General features: G+C 40.8%; 1 long non-coding RNA gene across 4 annotated transcripts in view; it reads left to right on the forward strand.

Annotated features, from left to right (window-relative positions):
• The window catches only part of LOC112955368, a 25,099-nt gene extending 15,847 nt beyond the window's left edge, over nucleotides 1-9,252 (forward strand). For 2 of the 4 annotated variants that reach the window (XR_003250870.1, XR_003250871.1), the window contains exons 4-5: nucleotides 3,468-3,558; nucleotides 4,210-4,369. This is a non-coding gene — a long non-coding RNA (uncharacterized LOC112955368). Of the gene's footprint in view, nucleotides 1-3,467; nucleotides 3,559-4,209; nucleotides 4,370-8,419; nucleotides 8,439-9,050 lie in introns of those variants that run through there. The other 2 variants (XR_003250872.1, XR_003250873.1) reach the window with 2 other exon arrangements.
• The last annotated feature ends 9,422 nt before the right edge of the window (nucleotides 9,253-18,674 follow it).

Below are 18,674 nucleotides of genomic sequence, written 5' to 3' on the forward strand. Positions count from 1 at the left end.
AAAAAAAAAAAAAAAAAACCACAGAAACACCTAGATTTTTTCAACCAATATGCAGCAACTTCACAGGCTTGCCCCTTGCTGGAACAAGCCTGGTAACTTGTTTCAGGGTAATAGTCTGTGGTCAGTTCCTCTCTCCTGCTTGATTTCAAAACTAAACCAATTTAATGGACAATTCTGCTCACGTGCCCAACTTGATTTAAACATTTTTCGTCAGATGTCACTGTGCTCCAGTTATGCATGAGCTTCACAGCTATTATGTTCACTTAAAGATTGAAATTAGTTGGTATCTTCAGACTATGTATCGATAATCTGGAAAATGCTTTTGTTGTGTATATAGCCACTACTTATTTTCATGCTAAAATATTGTTTCATTTATCTATAGTTCTTTCTAAAGAACAGAATTGTGCTACTGAAATAGTTCTTGCTCTGTAGGTGAAATGAATTGCAATATTTGCTCTTCTATGGGTAGTACTTTGCCTAACTATCTGGTATAGTCTTTAGTGAGCATGTATTATACTTAATGCTAAAGTTCCTGGCTAGGTTTAGCCAAGAAAAACAAACAAAAGCACATTAAAGAAAAAAAAATAATTGGAAATGAATGGTGATTTTTCTTAGTGAGAAAACACAGGGTCACGTTTGAACAACAATAGAATTTTTAATTGATCTATTTCAATATATGAGTACTTATTGCCCTCCTCTTGGTTTTTATTATGAACTCAGGAGCTTGTATTCAGATTCTGTACATGTGTGTAAGTTCCTGACTAGCTAGTGAGAATAATTGTGAACACTACAGATAGCGATATTCCAGGTGAAATAAACTGTGATCTCATGATCTAGAACCCGCTTTTGTCATCAACGAAGAGAAACAGGTGCCTGAAGTCACACATTGCCAGACTCATTTCTCTCATTCAGTTCTCTAGGTAAAAGGTGCCCTGAATAACATTCTTCTCTGTGGATGTAAATGTAAATACATAGCAAATATTTAAATCAGAGCAGGTGATTCACCTCTTTGTCAGAACTATTGTGAATACAATAGAAAAGCAACACTTATTGTAATAAGGAGGATGAGTAGGGGTTCGTTTTTAAAAACTGAAGAACTGCAGACATTTTAAGGCAACGAGCTCCCTTTAGAAAGTACCCCAAGTTTGGATGAAGCTCCACATCTACTTCTAAGATTTGAGCAAAAGCTATATTTTTTTTTCTGTAAAAATAACATGAGCATATACATGTAGTCTTGCAAAATGAATTTGGCTGATGGAAATAGTCACTACTTAAATTTTTATAATATTGCTAAGGATGTAAGCAATTCATGTAGGAGTCCGTAAACAAGACTTGACAATTATTTTTGCCTTCATCTTTGGTATAAATTAATTTGTCCAAAATAACTTCTGAGAACACATGAGCAAAGTTGAGCTGCCAGAGAGAACACAGTGGCAGCACTAAACCCCCTGGTGCTCACATACAGCAGAGCTGTATCTACAGCTGGAGAAACTTTGTGCTGCAGATAAAACTGTGTGTGTGACTATACCACTGTGAGGGACCAATGTCAAAACTAGAACCCCAGCCATGAGAATATCTTGACAGAAACTTGTAGATGTTTCCAATAAGGATCTTCATGTTCACGTGCCTTTGGCCTAAAGTTAAGCATGTAGGATCCTACAAATTATTTGCAGTATCCTCAGAGCTTCCTTGACCAAATCCAGAGTTTGGACCTTTGGCTTTTCTTCTCTAAAGATAAAATATGCCTTTTTAATTTTTAAATCTGTATTTTTTTAAGGAGAAGGGAATGAGGAAGATATGCTTCTTCCTCTTTTCTTTCTATGCACTCCAAAAGCAAAGCAAATGGGAGAGCAATGAGGACTGGAGCCAGAAAGCTGGTTCTGTGTTATGTGGCAAGACTAAGTGGTGGCCAAACTCCAAAATGAATAAGGCTGTTGTAGCTAAGGTGACTATTGTTAGTAGGAATTTTGCTTTACTTACATCCTGGAAAGAGATGAAACAACAGGAAAACCAAAGGGGAAAAAAATAAAATAAAATAAAAAAACTCATAGTGAAGTTGCCTAGAGATTGGGTTCTACTCTCTTTTGAGGAAAGCATCTTCCCTGGGGCTGAGGAGCAAGTCATCTCCACAAATGAGAGTTCTCTCCTCTGGTTATTTGGTTTGTGCTTATAAAATCTTGTGTAACTGATCTGAAGCACCGGTGGCTGGCCAGCTTTTCAAGGATACTGCCACTGAAATGGTTCAGAGTTGCTCTTTAGAATATGTGTGTAGGGGACCCAATTTTTCCCCAGTATTATGTTAAGCTGACTTTACAAATTAGTGACTCTTCCTGAATACTCACCTGAATTTTCTATTTCTAGAGAGGCTAAAAATGCCAGTAATCTCTTGTATCAATACTAATAAGCTATGTAAATAAATTTGCAAAGAGCTCCGCTAAACTGTGTGGGAGGGAGAAAGAAGTTGCATAAAAGCATAAAGTTCGTAGTTTTCTATTCAGGGCAGGGCTTAGATGATGTTCTTCTGTGCAATACGCATAAGGCATAAAATGAATGCAGAAAATGTTCAAAAAAACAATATTATCATTTGAGCAAATAAAAGAGGCATCCTGTTGAAAATCTCATGGAGGATTATAGAATTTTAGCTGCATTAATGTGCATTTGCACAAAGAGGCAGCCTATCTGAGTTGTTGCATGGATATGGCAACATTCTTCCTGATATTTCTGAGTGTGTTAATCCACTGGCCTGAGTAAAGCATTCTCATGGTGAGTGAGATATATAGCATTTTTGCATTTTGCTCAGTGCTGTGAAGGTTACCTTGGCTTGTAAGTATGATGGTCTGAATGCCTAGATTCAGGAAACTAGGAAAGGAAGAAACACTGATGGCCAAATTGGGGGAGCTCCTGAGCTTCTCTGGAAGGCCACTCCGACCACATCATGACTCTGCATGAAAAAGGATCCTCTCAATTCCTCCTTCCTTATCCCTTTTCATATAGAAACTATATGCAGAGTCCAATTGAGAGCTACATCATGTGCCTTTGGGGCTTCTGCCATGGAGTGGTCTGAGACGTGAGGCATGAGACCACCCCCCTCTGCTCCTGGGTTAGTTTAGGCACAGCCAGTCCTTCTACAACTGGTGTGGATCTTGGGAGAAAAGGAAAATAAGGAAATTGTTTCCTTTTTTTTTTTCCCCCCACAAGGAACGATGAATATTCAGTGTGGATGAGGGAGGTGCGTTATTTTTTATTTGTATTCCTGTAGTGCCCTTAAATCCTAATTATAGGCCATGACCTGGAGGTGTTTGCTGCTCTGCAGGCACTCTGGTAAAGGAAGCTCTGCAACATTAGCACTTGAGCAGTGAACGTGCTCTGCTCTTAAAAATGATGTGGGTGCTTTGAGGTTGGAAGCTTGAGAATGTTGTCCAAGTTCTTCACTGCTGAAATTTTGACAATTTCTTCTGTCGTTTTAGAGGTACCATGTGCTATAAAGAAAAGATTGAACTACTCTGAAATGCAAAAGGAGCATTTTCCTGGCTGTGGTTTTGACACATGACGTGGGAAGTAAGTATAATGTTACAGTGTTCTTGATTTTGTGTCCTAGTGAGGTCAGGATAAAACTTTTATTGATTTCAATGATACCAGATCTGAATCAGAGTTTTTAAAATATGGTTTCAGAAAATTGAATGTATACACTCATGAGTAAAGCTGAGAGAACTGTGGATATCTGTGTCTGTGTAAATAGACAGGGTTCATTTCTTTCCCTTTCCATGCACACAGTTTACATAACGTATTCCTTGATAGTTGCATGTATTAGTGGTCTTTTAAATTTGCTAATATAATCTCATTTCTCATAAATATGAGTTTCCTGGTGAAAGCAATTAATAAAACTGAAATTACATTTCAACATCTTAACTGGTGAAGAGATAACAAGAAAGCTGCAAGATAGATATGTTAACATAATTCCCAAACCAGAATGAAAATCTCAGCAATGTCAACAAAAACATGTTTCTTCTCAGATTTAATTTCCATGAGAAACTATGCTAAATTAAAACCTTCCAGTGCAATGTCCTTCCATTTTTTGCATTTTTACTACCTAGAGATCAAACAGTTTGACACAGCAAAAATTCTAGTGAGTTGGGAAGAAATGCTGATTGGTTTGTTGGCTGGTGGCCGGGGGAATGTTATGACCAAGTAATTATGTGTTCTGGACAGATGTATTAACCAGGCTTCGAGCTGGAGCCACTGGATATTATTTTAGTCATAAGACTAGAGGAACTGAATCATTTTCAAAGCGCTGGCTTGCTGACACTGCTTTAGTGATGCCTGTTCCAATGATTCTTTGGCAACAACTTCCAACGCTGCACTTATGACACAGTAAACAAAAACTACATTAAAGGTTTGTTTTTTAATCATAAAGAAGTTGAACATTTCCACTGCGCTTTTTTTGTTATTTATCAAGAAGCACTGAAGGCTATTGTAAGCTTCCATCCTAGTTTCTCTGACCAAAGAAATGGAGCTGTTTAGTGAAACTGTTTTAGATTTGGTGATAAAAAGAATACTTCAGAATTCAAGGTTTTTATCAATTCATTGACTTCTTATCGCTAAACCTATTGTGTAATATTTATTTATTCACCCACTCTGTGGGGTAAGACTGGGTGCTTTGTTTTTTCTTTTTTTTTCTTTTTTAAAACCTTTTTTGACTAACAAGTAGAATGAGGGTTTTCATTATCAGCTTCAATTTAAGAGAGGGTGAGATTGCTCCTTTGCTGGTAAGTAATAAAATTATTCTGCAAGATCTTGGAAAATTATATTGCTAGGTGCAGAAAGAAGGTGGAAGGGAAGAAAAGTCTGTATTAAAATGCAATTTTCACTGAAAAGTGTAACTTTAATATGCAAAAGGACATAATATGTTGATACGTTGATATTTAATCTGTGCTAAATGTGAGTTTGAGATACTGCACCAAGATTTGTGACCTACAAACCAGGCCTTAAAAAGACATTTGAGCTTTGAATAAAGCTGTTTTATGATGCTTTAAAGTACTCAATCCTTGAAAATTAAAAAGACAAGAAAAAGAAAATACATATTGATAGGTTTTGGTGTGGGTTTTTTTTTTTTTTCTTTAACTTTATCTACATTGCTGCTACTTTTTTGTGGACCTAAAATAGAAGACCAATGACACTAATATGTAGCGGGTAGAATTCTCTTATTTTGGTTTCCCTCAACAGTGATGGATTATGAATGTAGACTGTTATGTAAAGTCATTTTGAACACTGCCCTGGAGGCAATATGTCAAGTGAAACATAGCAAACAAGTCAAAGTTTCTTTCCTTTGGAGGCAAAATAGATTTATCAGAAGTGAGAAAGCTCTTTTCTCCCATCAGAGGACACGGTATGTGAGTGGTAAAATACAGATATATACCTATAGGTATGGTATACCATACCATAGGCATGGTATTCCTGAGAAGTTCTATTTTTAGGTGTCTTGCATATTTGACCAGAGTAAAGGACAGTCAGTGCCCATCTGTAAAACATAGGTGATAGTGTTGGGGCCACCATAGGACTAAAAGTCTTTGGTGTTGCATTTTCTTTGGTTTATGGGTGGTATGAGTAAATGAATGATGAAATTTAATGATGGAAAGGATACACTATGGCAAAATGCTAAACAGTGGGAATAATGCAAAAGAATGAGATCAAAACTCTTCTTTCAGAGTTGTGCAGGGGTAAATTCTCTTCCTTCCTGCTAAATTCTACCATTCTTACCTAAAAGATGTTTTCTGCTGATTCTGCATGTGTTCAGATGCCTTATCTAAACTCCATGATTAAGTGCTCTTCCCTTGGTTTACATTAAGGTTTTGATTATGTGCAGTGGGGTTGGACTAGATGATCTCTAAAGGTCCCTTCCAACCTTAAGGGTTCTATGGTTCTGTGAATTGTAGACCTTGACCAGCTGAAGGAGCAATTTGGCCTGTGTGTTTGCCTTCCAATCCCCTCTGGTTGGCAGAAGTAAGATTTTTCTGCAGATTTCCTCTCCATCGGCATGTGCTACCAAAACCCCAGAGTTGGAGCTTGCAAGACTCTGACTAAAGGAAAAGTGGGCCCTTGATTGTGTATTTGTTTTCAGTTCCTCAGAATAGCCCTGCATTAAAGAAATCATAAAGCTTCTCTCAGAGACAGGGAGGGAGCAAATAAAAAGGAAATGGTATTGGGATCCCATTTAAACATTTTATAATTTCTTTCTTTTCTTAATATTTTAAATGAACTGTAACTTGTTTCCAGTGCTATGCAAGCAGCAAAGAAGACAGTTGCTTGTATATCCTGGCATGATGAAGTTCTGTGAGCATCAGAAAAACAGCAGCTTTTCTAATAGGAAGGCAGTTCCAGGAGGTCCTGTGAAAGAAGAATTGGGAGATGCCTCCCTGCTTCTGTTGCATGGTCACTTCAGGGACAAAGTCACTCACTGCTGTAGTAATGCTGGATACTGTAGGTGCTAGACCTGACTAGCATCTCAGGTCCTACTTGAAAGAGAAATGTTTTTCTCATCTATTCAGAATCATGGAAGGGACTCAGAAATATACTTTTAATATCCTAAATAAGGTCTTACGTTCCACATTTTTGTGTGCATCTATTAATGGCTGGGGTCTGGGCACCATTAATTCACATTATAATTTGAGAAGCATTCAGTGGAAGACTAACAGACAAAAACTGATTCCCTTAGTGGCACGTTTAAATTTGTTCCATATCCCAGATATATTTGGGAAAGGTCTCTGTTGAAGGAAAGGTCTAAATATGTCTTCAGAGCGCTGCTGTCTCCAGTGGGCCAAATTCAAAGCATCCAAAGTTGTGTCCTTCTGCATTCATCAAATTTAGAATGGGCCTGCAGGATCCAACAGGCTTGTGTGATGAGAAGCTAAGTGATCACATATGCATAAATGAAACCGTGCTGTCATAAATGTCTGAATTATGTTCATTTAAATCCCCAGAACACACATAAGAGCTCAATAGCCATTAATTCCTTATTCAACATAATGAGCTTAACTAAATTGTGAGCTGAAGTGCCAGAAAGATTTATGAAAGTTTCTTCTCTTCCTCCTTCTGCTTAAAAAATTGTTAAAATCCTTATGATTTAGTCATAATTTCATGTACTTGTATCCAGGATGTTAACATTAAAATATATGGCCCAGATACTGAACTCTCATGAGCCAAATAGATTAATGTTTTATAGATTTCAATAGTTATTCCATTTACTGCAGGCACAAGCTATGAGATACAAAAAATGAATGATTAATAAGTAAACCTAACTTAACCTCAACCAGGTGTTGTTCTTTAGATATAATAAGTAAATCTAACTTAACCTGAGCCAAGAGTTGTTCTTTAAGACCCAAAAGTGGAAGCTCTTGGGACTTTAGTAGCTGATGCACTTGTGTAGAGCTGGGTGCCAGCAGCAGGTTTAGTGCAGCTGAGGAGCTTCCCGTCCTTTCCATGCATTTGGAAAAGAGCAGGAGATGGGAACTGCTGCCTTGAAAGAAACAAGGTGATGCTGACCTCCGGGTTGGTGCCATCCCTTGGATCCTGGCTGGCTTATAGCTCCAGAAAGAAAAATGCAGCATGCAATGCTGTCTTTAAAAGGGCAGCAAATGTTCATCTCGTGCATGGTTTGCAGCTGGAGCAAAGCACCACCACTGCCTGCCAGCCTGTGTACACGGACTCTAACATTTGGGTTATTTTGGCCCTTAGCTGGCAGGCTGCTCTTTCTGGGAGGGGTTTGGAGGCTGCTTTATTTTGCCCTGCGCTTTGGGATTTTTTGGAAGTTCGAGTTTGGTATTTTTTCATTTGTTTGTTATCAAAAAACAACCAAATCTACCCAGGCAGATAATTTTCTGGTAGCACAAGTAATGCTAGTACATAACTGTTAAAAGCACACGACCTGAACGCAGAGTCTTATTTACAATTTATTGGAGTATGAGAGTAAACTATTATCAATGTACAGGGTGAACATAAGGCTAGCAATCCATCACTTCTCTTTCCTTATAAGCCAAATCACTTTAGACTGGTGAGACTCTTAATGCAAATATACTATGCATACAAAGGAAAAGGGTGTATGAGTGAAGATGTTTTGTTTTCAAGTCAAGAAAAAAACGCACAAATTGTGGTGCTAGTGGCTTATGGATGACAATGTTTATGTAGTATTTGTGAGGGCTAAAACAGAAGGGATCTTTCCATCCTTCCTAATTAGTAGATGTTTGTATACCAGTAGGATGCTAGATGAGAGACGTGCTAAGTGTTATTAATATTCTTTTAAGATATTTATGTATTTATGACAACAAAAATGTTGCAATAAAAAAGTGAATTATCACAGAGAAAATGCTAAGCTTTTGATCTGCTTATACATCACATCACTGCAAACCCTTTCCTTTCAACCTAGAGTTACATTCAAAAGCTGGAAGATATACAGCTGACGTTTCAAACTGAACGACACTACGATAAACTAGGGTTTCTCTAGAAGATAAAATACATCATAAATCGGTGTAACACTTACCTCATTTTAAATATTACTGTCTCCTTTTATCAGGTAACACTATATAACCTCCCCTTACCTCCTTTCTTCCCATATTTTATTTGGTATATTAATTCTGAACAATGATCACAACCAGAATTTTTTTTTAATTAAAATCAAATATATGGCTCTGGAGGCTTAGGTTATCTGATAAAAATATTTTAATTAAAAAGATACCAATTCTTTTGATTCCAATCAAAAATCAAAAGATACCAATTCTTTAAATTGATAATAATTGAAATGTACAGTGTTAATTTTAGCCTGCAACTAGTTGTTTGAAGAAATAATTCTTACCCTTCTTCAAAGTCAAAAGTAAATCAGGAAAAAGAAATCGCTCGGGAAGGGAAAAGGAATTGCTGGCCCAATGGCTTTTTTATTGCAGATTTTCACAAAATCACCCCTTATTAAAAAGAGCTTATGATATTTCTTTATGAAGTTAGTTATTTTTCTCGGGATAAGGAAAAGCTTGCCTGATTACAGTAGCTGAATTGCTTCACAGCTCCCAACCTCTATCTCCTTCAAACGCCGGCTCCAGGAGAACGAGCCTCTGGGAAGCGAAGTGTCCCCCCGGCCTTGCCCACGGAGCAGGGACCAACCTCCAGCCGGGGAGCTCCGTGTGCTGGGAGCGGCTCGGCAAAGCCCAGTCCGTCAGTCTGTCCGATCACGGCTCCGCAGGCGGGCAGTGCACCCGGAGGCGGGGGGCCGTGCCATCCAAGAGCACAAGAAACCTGGAGAAAAAAAAAAAAAAAAAAAAAAAAAGGCAAATGTCGACCTTTCTGGAAAAATAAATATCAGAATATCTCTCTCTTTCCCCCCCCCCCCCTTCCTCCCCCCCCAGGTATTTTTCAGAATTTGCCATTTGCTCGATCTGGATTTAACATGCTGTTATAAAACTCCAGGTTAAGTTTCTATTTGGAAGCTGGAGGCTGATTTTAAATGCAAGCTCGTTTTAATATACATCAGATGTTTAAGAATGGTTAATTAATATTTTATGTGGGTATTTGGAACAGCATGAATTTTGATAATAACAAGGGCTGAAGCAGAAATATAGTATAGAAAGTGGCTGGCAGATACTGTGCAAGGGTTTCTATATAACTTACGAAAAAGTTGGAAACACAAGATACATGTGCATGAGATGCTGAGGAACTTATTTTGTTCCTCTTTGAGATTGCTATATTTAACTAGATATTATGGTGGGATGTCACCTGGAATCCTTCCATTTAGGATGATTGATTTTTTTTTTTTCTTGAGATCTAAGCTGTCTTTATAAATCACTGTACAAGCATGGCGCAGTTCAGAAGAGTGATTTAATTCTGTTGCAAGCATTCTGACTTCAAATATTAAACAAACATGTCTGGGATACTCAGTGATAGTTGCTCTGGAATATGCTTCTCAAGAACAACTGTTAAATTTAGTTCTTTACAGAAAATTGAGATCTTTGCATTTTTCAAACGTGCAGCTGATTGTTCGGAGTCAGCTAAGCACAAATACACACTCACTGGTATATTTTTTCTGTCATAACTTTGGTTAATGTCTCCATGCACTTTATATTCTACCAGTGAGCAAACAGAAAGCTCAGAAACCGAGAGAGGCCGTGTGTGCCACTTAGCACTGGGGAGGAATAAAAGCTGTTATTGTGCCACCCCGCAGCAAAATAGCCCCAGCTACGCGTGGTAGGAGAGCCAGGATGCTGAAACCGTATAGGCTTTCATGTCAGAAGGATATAAAACGTTGCTCCCTTCCTTTCATATGCCTTCTGCCTGACCAAAACCCTTTTTTTTTTACAGCCTGCGTTTCAGCAGAGCAGAGCATTTTGCAGTAATGTCAGTGCAAATGCCTGAGTAAGACCCTCAGAGTCAGGCTGCTGGCATTTACCTCATTCTTTTGCTCAGCAGCCTCTGTGCAAATGCTCCTCACACAGGCAAAATTTATCTGTCCTCCTCCCCACTGCCAGAATCTTGCAGATGCTTCTGTTCTGGACCTTACCTTTTTTAGCCACATGGCTTCTGTGCAGTGTCTAAATATTTTCTTCTGTGCATCCGTTTTCACTTCTCATACACTGCTTTGCCTTGATCCTCTTGTAGGGGAAGGGTGCAGATTTATTTATGCATGCCATCGATTATTTTATATGTTATTTCTGCAGGAGCTTCACAGGCCCTAATGAGTATTGCTGTTCTCAGTGTTTCCTGAGTGTTTAAAGTATGTTCACTATTTGAAAGAAGGAAACCAATTAATGAATCAGTAAAATCATGAAACAGAATTTTAGAAGCAGGTAAATAACTGGTTTTAATTCTTGGACTCTAAAATGAAAATAATGCTGGTGCCTGAAGAGGTTTTGCCATTTTCTCATTGTTTAACATTACAACTTGACACATTTGCCTTCCAAATATTGTAGGTAACCAGAAAAAACATAATTAAAGAGGGATAAATGTACAAAATCCCCACTAATCCTTAGGGATTAGAATTACCTCTTTAGGGTAAAATGCATTTGTTACCAACTCTCCCGAAACACATTCTGCACTTTCTAATCTCTTATTTCTGCCTTTTTTTAGTTTTGTGGTAGGGAAAAATAAACGAAGATCAGCATAAAAAAACTCCGCTGGATCAATAGTATGGCTTGAAGACAGGTTTTTGGCAAGCAGACATCCAATGGCTTAAACTTGTCTTCTATCTTGTGTCTATACTGCTTGCTCCAAGAGATAACAGTAACAATCAATATAAGAAATTTGGGCTGCTTAAAAGTCACACCGTTCTATTCTTTTCTTGAGTACAGTTCTTAACGTATCTCTTCTCTTTTTTTTCTTTTTTTTTTCTTTTTTCTTTTTTCTTATCTCTTTTCACAGAAGGGCAACATTTGTTTCTTTATTTTGTATATGATACTACCGCAACAGATAACAGGATATTGCAGTCTTCGGGATGATTTAGAACCAAGGAGGGGTTCTTTCTTTTCCTTTTTTTTTTTTCCTTTTTTTTTTTTCCTTTTTTTTTTTTCACGTGCTGTCTCTCTACCCGGCTTGCTTGACCTGCACATGTGCTGTGGACAGCCTGCTGCCCTGCACGGCGTGCGCGCACGTGCGCTGCGCACAGCGCGGCGCCCGCCCCGCCGCCGGCGTTTGCAGCCCTGCCTGCAAAACCCGCTCTCCCTTCTGCAACCAGGGCCCTGCGGCAGGTTTGCACGCAGAAAATCCTTCAGCAGATCCTAAGGGAAAGAAAACGCTCAAAAGTGATGTTAATATCTGGAATTCTCTGTTCACGACTGCCCCTAGCTGCCCGTTTCTTTGCAGAACAAATCTCAGCGTGGTGTGGGAAAGAGCTGCTCTTTCAACTTTGAATGATACGGAGAGATATGTATACCCTTTACGGTGATTGTGCCTTGAATATGTGATAAATTTAAGCTCGTTCTTGTACGTAATTTTAATATGACACGATATTAAGAACATTTCTGGTTTCCTGCTGGTACAGAGGCAGAAATAATCATATAGATAATAGAAAAATATAAATTCTAGGAATCACAGACATTTTTGCAGGTTAAACTGCTACTAGAATTCACTTAAACAAATGGATATACTAAATTATTTCTACTTCTTTTTCGTAAATGATTGTATTGTTTAAAAAAAAATTTCAGAAAATTTTAGAGGAAAAGTACGTGATTTCCTACAAAATCACAATATTATTCTGGGTATACGTAAAGCAAAACTGTAAATTGCACGGGATACATCTGCTGAAATGTTTTGTTCAGAGAGGAGTCATACAAATGAAATGGTCTTTAAAAAAAGGGCAGTGTTACAGGATAGTACTTTAAACATTGCAAAAGTGTTGTGATCATGTTTTGCATTTTATAGGTCTCTGTCATTCTTTAAATGCTTTTCTTTATTTCCCAAATCGCAGAGAGAGAGAAAAAATCTTACTTCTAGCTGTGCTCTACTGCTAAAGGTATGAAAATTTGTTAACAAGGAAGTATAGGATCAATTTACCATTCAATGTATTACAGAACTGAAATGTTAAAACACTGCAATGGTATGTTGGAAACATTTAATTTTGATAGGCATGATGTATAGCTGGGGAAGTAAGTGTACGCAAATAATTATGCTGTCTTTGAAAGACTAGGCAATTTAAAAGTAGATTATCCAATGAGGCTGGAGTAGTAGTTGTCAAATTTTCAGGAAGCAATTAAACAAGCAGAGGTTCTCTCTTTTTACTGGCTGTTTCTGGGTTACATAGAGATTATGAAGAGAGACAAGAAAAATGACAGAGCAGCCTAAACAGCACATCAAACTCCCCTTGAAGAAAACTTTTTTGTTTTTTTTTTTCTCCCAGTGGCTTTCTCATTTACAAATAAACCAGGTCAGGGCTTGCAATATTTTTGCAGCAGGTATCTGGGAAAACGGGCCCTTTGGAAAAACATCAGGCGGCAGGGAGTTGTTTCGAGTGCCTCTCAATGAAATCCGTCTCATCCCAGCAGACTTGTCCCCCATTGGGGTTTTCCTTCCTTTTTTTCCTGTTTTTTGGGGGAGACTTTTGCTCCGTGCAGCCCTTCTGCTTGGCTGCCGCCTGGACCTGCCCCTGCATCCCCAAAGCCGGCTGCTACGGAGGCTCCCTGCGTGCATCCCTTGGCTTTTAATCCCTTCCTTGCATTTCTCTTAAGTACAGTAATAGCAGTTAGGAAATTTTCCTAAGAAATATGGGGCTTGAGCTCTACCAGGTTTTAATGCTCATTGAGCCTTAGACTCTCATTTCCTGGGTATCTGCTTCAGCCAAATAGCAATAACACAACAACGTGCCCTCTGCAAGCAAAGCCAATGCAACTGCAGCTTATAAATAACTCTACCGGTGGTTAAGCGGAGGTATTATTAGTATAAGTCTTCTGGATGAGGGTCCTCGGGGGATTTCCGCAGAGAAATTTTTACTTTCTAGGTCCCAGGTGGTCTTCAGGCTTAGTTCTCATTATTTGGGGTTAAATTCAAGGTGCGTGGGAAATGAAGATCAGAAAGGGCACTGCTATTGAACTGAAGTATTACGGAAACAAGCAGAAAGAAGAATTAGGTATCTGAGTCCAAAACCGCGATTCAGAAATCCTAAAGCCTTTATTGCATCTAATCCACAGTTTTGGTTTTCAGCCTTTTTTTTTTCCCCTTGGACAGGTTTCAGCAGCCATAAACAAGTCAGGCAAAATTGTGAGGTTTTGTAAATTTTTATCTATCAAGCCTAGGAATGAGCCTTTGGGTATCTAGGTAGTAAGTGTCATTCTCAAATCTAGAGGGCTCCTGATTGCTGCAGGATGAGAAAAAAATATGCTGATTTATGTATTTTGTATGTTTTGGAGCATCTCTAGCAATCCACTGCACTGTATATTCCACTATGGGAAAAGTTCAGTAGTTGTGCTCCTTGACTTCACTTCCATGCCAGGGACTCATGGTAGGGAGGGTAAGGACAAGATCTCCCAGAAGGAGCAAAAAAAAAAAAAAAAAAAAAAAAAAAAAAAGAAAGAGAAAAAAAAAAAAAAAAAAAAAAAAAAAAAGGAGAAAAAAAAAAGGAGAGAGGAGAGAATAGCTGAATTTAAATTTGTTAAAATACTTGAATTGTTTGGGGAACTAGGGCTGAGTTTTGAATCCTGAATGCAATACCAAACCCTGAGCAGCCAGTCATGCCCCAGGCTGAGCTTGGCATATGAACCCTGCTTTGAGAGGGCTTATGCATCTTGTATCAGTCATTTTTTAAGTCAAAGAGCTGAAACCTGATGCTACTTAAAATACAGTGATTTTAATGGTGTTTATGAATTTATAACCATGACGTATCTTGTTTTTGGCAGGAGGGCAGTATCCGTGATGTTTCAAAAAAACTTTAAAAAGCGATGACTCAATTTTAGTTGTTCCTTATTTTGTTCAAATGTCTCCCTATCAAGGATTTTTTCCTGAATCCCCTGAATACATGGCTTTGCAGAGCTGTTATTGAGGGAAAAAAATAAATCAAATCTCATTGCATAATTATGCAGTGTTTTAAATGTGTGTAACAGCTTTTCCTTCTCTTCCAGACAGGCGCGCTGCGGCTTTCAAGAGGCTGCGCAGCCCGCGTGGTGGAGCACCTACCCTGTGCTCTGGGACCCTGGCTGGTGCTGGTCACCCACGCACAAAAAGGTCCTTTCCCTGGACTCACTCCTGCTTCTTGCCCACGTTTTTGCTGTGAGCAAACTGCAGACCCTGCTGGTCCCGCTGTCCCGGTGCTTTGGCCACGCTCTTGCTCGCTGCTAGGAGCAATGCGCAAAGTTCCCATCCTGCCAGCAGAGCCTCTCCTCATAATCCTTCCTTATCCTACCACGCAGCAGATTAATGTAGGGTTTCTCCCCAAGACAACAGGATTTATGCGTGTTTACCTTACTGTCCCGGCCTTTCAGCTCCAGGATGCAGGGGGCTGATTAATGCTGCCAGCTACTGACCAGCTCTCTCATTATTATGGCTGGAAGTCAGTGGCTGGGTCTCTCAGAGCAATATTTCCTTTTAAAAGTCCACAGTTGTCTCATCCAATAACATTTCCATAATTAATTCCTTAGAAGTGAACGTGTAAACAAAGTGTACACGTTCACTTCAAAACTGGCTTGTTCGGCACTTGAGTAAGATGCTGCCTTTTTAAATATTTGCACAACCACCTTAACTGTTTTCTTTTCCATACCTTGCAAATTCTTAAACTTTTTTTTCCCCCAAGTAACTTAGAATTTAGTGCACTTAGCAGTGTATGTGCCACACCAGGTAGCCTCAGTGAAGGGACTGCAAGCTCTTTTCACCCTCTTCATTCTTGGTAAACCCAAATATGTGTTCCTATACGAAGAACTGAACAGCATTTCTAACGCCATTTATTTCAGCATAGAGATGTTGTTCAGTATATAGACATTGGCAGGTGCAGGTATCAGAAACAGTGCTGATATTTATTGCTAGAAATACGTATATGTGCACATGAATTCAGCTCGAGGATAGCTCTGCTAGCTGGGTGTTGTAAACGGCACTGGGTCTGGCTCCAGCAGCAGCTCTGCACTGGGAAAGGGAGTGCTCTCCAGGTCTGATTAGAGAAGAGAAACATTTGGGAGCATTTCTGGGTACGGCAGCACCACCGAACCCTGCAGCCCGCGGCTCCAGTCGCTCGTCCTTGCGGCAGCACATTGGGAGCGGCGGGCGAGCACCGTGCCGTGAGGCTGGAGCTGTTAATTGCGGTTGTTATTTATTATGGCGGGGGTAAAAGGGGCTGGAGGGGGGATTGGGATTGGCCTGTGCTCGGGGCTCATGTGTCGGGAGCCGCTCCTCGCTCGCTGCCACGCGACCCTTGCAGCCGCAGGGCTGGCAACGCGGCGGGAGCCGGTGAGCGGCGACGCTCCTCGCCGGCTGCCTCCTCCTGTGGATCTGTGCATGGAAAGGGAGCCGGGAGCCTGGCGAGGGCCGGGGCACCCGCTGAGCGCCGTCCGCCCGCGCTCGGCCCCAGCCCTTGAGGCTTCGCTCACAGCTAGGAGGCTTTCGAGCTTCCGCCTCTCCTCGCCAAAATTAAGTTTTGGCTGATGAGCTGATCTCGATCCTTTCTGTGCAGAGAGATGTTTGCATGTGCAGACTTCCCAAAGCACTTAGTAAAGAAAAAAAGAAAATCCCAATCAGAGCAAATCTCACTACTCTTTGCATCTTACCCAAAAGGGTGGCTTCTTTCGTTAATCCTGCTGTTCCCTTCGGCCAGCATGAGCTGTTTTTTCAGCCCCCCCCCCCCCCCCAAAAAAAAAAAAAAAAAAAAGAAGAGAGAGAGAGAAAGAAAAAAGAAAAAAAGAAAAAAAAAAAAAGAAAACCCAAGGTATTTCTTTAACCATGCTTGCTCCTTTTCAGCATTGGTGCCTGCTCTCATGCCTCGGTACTGTCCCCGCGTCCCGCTTTACTATCGCAGGTAAATAACTCTGGACGCGGCCATCAGTCCCCACTGCTGGAACGATTTGGTCTGCTGCCTCTTACCCCTTTTCCCTGGTCATGGGCTCCTCCTCTCATTTTTTTTTCCTTTTGTTTTCTTTTACTCTTTTTTTTCCTTGGGGATGGACAGGGCAGGAGCAGGCAGGCGCAGGGTCCCGGGCAGGCTCCGGGCTCTGCTTTAGCTCTGCGCCAAGCGCCGCGCACAGGAGACATTAGCCAGCCCCAATGAATTTGCCAGGGTCATCCCCTCCCTAAAAAAAAAAAACCAAAAGATTTATTTTTGTTTCCCTCTCCCTGAGGAGGGCAGATCCACAGGAGGGGGAGCCATCCCAGTCATGGTAGGTACATGCGATTTGGCCGCTGTCGCTTTATTATTGCTATTATTATTATTATTATTATTATTATTGCAGTTACTATTATGCATTTTGCTCTCCTGTCCACACAGCCCGGACGGGGAAGGCGCCTCGGCTGCTCTCGGGGGTCCCCTCCTCATGTCCCCTCCCTGAGCCGGGCAGATTGGGCTGATGTTGCCAGAGCTGCAGGCACTGGGAAGGGATCCCCACTCGTAGTTGAAAATTAACCCCTGGAAAGCAAACGGGATCTTCCCTCCCCACTGCATCAACGCAATGTAAAGATCGATATCTTTTTCCCCCCTAAATTTTCTCCTCCCACTCCAACCCATGTGAAGTCCATAGACTCCCCCCTAGTCATTTTTGGATCTGTAGGTAATGCAGACAGGAGGTTTTGCATATACATGCATATATATTTACATACATATAAAAAAGCAATTTCTCGCTTGTCCACAGCACTCTACTTGAAAATCAGGAGAGACTGACACAGTTTCCCCTTGATCTGATTAAAAACCATCTGGTCTTTTTAAACATTTAAATCCTTTTGCCAGGCTTATTGCTTTCTTGCAAAAGATAAAATGTAGGGTTTTTTTTTTTTTTTTTTTTTTTTTTGCTTGTTGTTGCCACAGGGAAAAGAAAAAAAAACAAACCATTTCTTCCATCCCTCCTTCCTATCTCCCCTTCTGCCTATCCACTCCCCCCCCCCCAAAAAAAAAAAAAAAAAAAAAAAGGGGGAAAGGACCCACGGAACCCTTTGCATGGGGCAGGTGTTGAAAGTATTTTGCTCTCCTTGTGTGGAGCCATAACAAACAATTCCAGGTTGGAAACACTTTGGAAAACAGCAAGGTCACAATATGGCAACACTCTGGGCATCATTAATCCAGCCAACAGTCACGAGGGGCCTTTTTCTATTTCCCTGTTGTTGTTTGCTTGTTTTCCCCTTCCCTCCTTTAAAAACATCCTTCCACGCAGCACCAGCTCCCTCAGGTGCTACAGAGCCTCCTCTCCCTTTCCCCTCACAGCCAGCAAGGAAGGGGAGGATGATTTAGTTGCTTTTCTTCTAATTGCTTTAAGCTCTGTTTCAGCTGCAGCAGATGACCCTAATGGCACCCACATGAGCCTGGCATCACCCTATGAACAGGGGAAGGAGGGTCTGGTTTGGGATTTGAGCTGTATCTGACTTTTCTGTGGGTGCTGGGTCCCTGCTCAGGTACCTGCTCTATCTTTAAGATTCTGTCAGCAAGTGGTCAGTCCTTCATGTGGCACAGCTGCAGGCTGCAGGATGGATACAGGTACTGGAAAAAATCCCAAGCCCTCCCCAGGGCAGGGCTGGTGACCGAGTTCTCTCCCGTGAGACCTTCTAAGAGGAGCCGTGTTTGGCAGCAGCGGGGAGATGCTGCTGAGGCTGGTGCCGAACACCAGCAAGGCCGGCGTTAGCAAAGGGGGAAAGGTCTGAGTAGTCTGAAGGCTTTTAAAGGAAGCCCTTATAGTCGGGGACAATGTATTTCAAGAATGTGTGGCTGAAAAACATGAAAATGGGTCATTTTAAAATACAGTAGAGCGTGTACATACGTTCCTAGTTTTTATTTCACTTTGAAGCGCAGTTACATCAGGGATAGGTCCTCGAAAATGCAGGGTATTTGGTTAATGGCCTTTTGCTGACATGAGTGTTGCACGGCCTGGTGTTTGTGCCCTCCTTAGCAGCACTGAGCCTTGTGCTCCCGCCAGGGCCTGGGCGCCCAGGGCAGCACTTCCCTGGGATGGGCAGGAAGTGGCCGTTGCCGCAGGAATGGTGGTCGAGGCCCTGAGCTTTGCCCCGCTCCTGTGGAGAGCGCGTCAGGG

This window comes from Nothoprocta perdicaria, unplaced genomic scaffold (genome assembly GCF_003342845.1).
Source record: "Nothoprocta perdicaria isolate Ctin4 unplaced genomic scaffold, notPer1 scaffold_56, whole genome shotgun sequence".
Lineage (NCBI taxonomy): Eukaryota > Metazoa > Chordata > Aves > Tinamiformes > Tinamidae > Nothoprocta > Nothoprocta perdicaria.